Source organism: Pteropus alecto, unplaced genomic scaffold (genome assembly GCF_000325575.1).
Source record: "Pteropus alecto unplaced genomic scaffold, ASM32557v1 scaffold3, whole genome shotgun sequence".
Taxonomy (NCBI): Eukaryota; Metazoa; Chordata; class Mammalia; order Chiroptera; family Pteropodidae; genus Pteropus; species Pteropus alecto.
In genome coordinates, this window is record NW_006442484.1 from 48,702,589 (window position 1) to 48,705,144 (window position 2,556).

Below are 2,556 nucleotides of genomic sequence, written 5' to 3' on the forward strand. Positions count from 1 at the left end.
GCTAGCATCCTTCATTTACTTGGAGGACCTAAATGGAAACCACACTTATAGTTTCTGCCTTTATAAACACTGCCTTTCTTTGTTCTCTTTGGAATGCAATTTGGGTTGCTACCTGAATCTGTGCTTCCCAGATTGCAATCCTTTACTCAAATAAAAGCTTTTTGTTCTTTATTACAGCCTAAACCACTTCTTTTTGGTTGACGATCCTAATGGCTCCTACTTTTATTGCCACATTTAGAAAGATCACTGCTACCCACGGATTCTAAAAATATCCACTTAATTGCTATGGCCATGCCACCTGAACATGCCTGATCTCGTCTGATCTCGGAAGCTAAGCAGAGTCAGGCCTGGTTAGTACTTGGATGGGAGACCACTTAGGAATACCGGGTGGTGTAGGCATAAAAATATATATATATTTTTGAATTATATTATATACATAATATATTACATATTATGTATATAATTAAAATATATTATATACATAATTTATTACATATTATGTATATAACATATATAATATATATTATGTTATATATAATATATTATATTTACTTCATTTCCTTATTATGTTATATATTATATATAAAATCTCTCCACTTAAACATATTCACATTGTCTTTTGTTTTTTGTTAATATTTGAATTCTTAGTCTCTTTGAAATTTGTTTTGGTATGACGTATGACAAAGAATTCTAACAATGTTTGCACCCAAATTTGGACATCTGTCCCCAGTTAATTAAACACAGTGAACATTGCTAAATTCTTCTATATACTTGGGTCTCTTTCCTATACCATTCTGCCATTTATTTAATTAATTAAATTATAAGTTGGTCATGTGATTAGCTAAAACTTTTGAATCAATAAAAGCATAAAAGTAAAATACAACAAGTTAGAAAAAAAGTGCAACAAATATGATAGACAAATGATTGATAACATTAATATGATAAATCATACGAGCCAACAAAAAACTACTGAAATGCCAATGGAGGTCGCAGAAAATAAGCAAAGATTTTGGGGGAAAAATCTTTGGGGGAAAAATTCATAAAAGAAGAAAAATAAATCACTAATGAAAACATTGAAAAGTGATTTTCACCTCTCTAATAATCAAATAAACATGTTTAAGAAATGAAATAACGATAAACTGCCCAATTAGCAAAAATTGTTTTATAAAATAGTAGTTTTAAATAAGTCCTCAAGGTTAAAAAGAATCTGATGAGAGAGGCATTCTTACATGTCCCAGCAGGTATATAAATGAATAGAATCATTTTTAAAAACAATTAAGCAATATCTAACAAGAGTCATAAAACACTGTATATTCTTTGATTCAGCAGATTTCTTTAGATTCTAGCCTAGAAAATAATCTGAAATGTAGTAAAAGATTTATATCCAAAGATATTCATTCTAGTTTTATTCATATCAAAAATAGAAAGTAGGTAAAAATCCAATAAAATAATGAATATATAAATCATAGCCTAACCACAGTATTGAACACTCAGCTATCTAAAATACCTATTTCAAAAACTGTTTAATGACATATGGAAAGTCTTAAGGTATAACAGGCAAAGAAAAAGAAAAATTTTAAGTCTATATATAGTTGGATCTTAATCAGTAAAAATACATGTAGAAAAAAAATTGAATGTAAACTCACATAATGATTATCTCTGAGATTAATGAGATTATGGGTGACTATTATTTTCTTCATTTCCTTATTTTTAAAATACTTTACAACACGTCTCTATTGTTTTTAACTAGCTAGATGGGAACATAAATTTGAGAATGGCCTGTGTTTTTAAGATGGGAAAATTATGAACAAATATTTATGAATTATAAGAAACAATAAAGAGGAGAGAATGAAGGCTTTAAGGAAGGGAATGGATGTTATAAGGATCCTGAGGTAAAGGGGCATTAAGAGATCAGGAGGAGAGGCTTGCCTTGAAGGAACACCTTTCCTTTGATGCTTGTGAGGAGGAAGTTCTAGCGGCAAATACAGATGGATCTATATGCAGGGAATGGGGATGAGACATTCATGGAGCTCACAAATGTTCACTTTTACTACCTAAGTCAAGCATGTGGCAAACTCATAAACCGCCACTGAAATGGGCAAAGGGTGGTCAGGGAACCTGAGAAGAATGATAAGGATTATGAAAGGAGAATGGGAACGGGAGCTAATTAAAAACAGTGAAAAGAACTGTCCTGGTATTTCTATAAATACCTAAATTCATATTATGAAAGCATTTAGCTCCAGAGACCAAATGAAGTTACAATTTTATTTATCAGAGAACAACTCTATTAACATATCTATGCCACATCGTGATTGACTGCTTGACTAACTGATTCAGATTTTTTGATTCATTTAACAGCACTCAAGTCCTTAATGAAGTCACTAATGCCCTCCACGTTTGCAAATCCAGCGGTCAATTCATAGTTCTCATGTTATTTAACATTTCATCAGTATGTGACACATTTAGGAACCCCTCATTCTTGAAAATTGTAATTCATTTGCTTTTAAGATATCACTCATTCTTCGTACTTCTACTGTACACTGGTCCTCAAGTAAA

At 31.1% G+C, this 2,556-nt stretch overlaps 1 pseudogene; it reads left to right on the forward strand.

Annotated features, from left to right (window-relative positions):
* Window positions 1-281: 281 nt before the first annotated feature.
* On the forward strand, window positions 282-399 carry LOC112470800 (annotated as a pseudogene).
* Window positions 400-2,556: the final 2,157 nt, after the last annotated feature.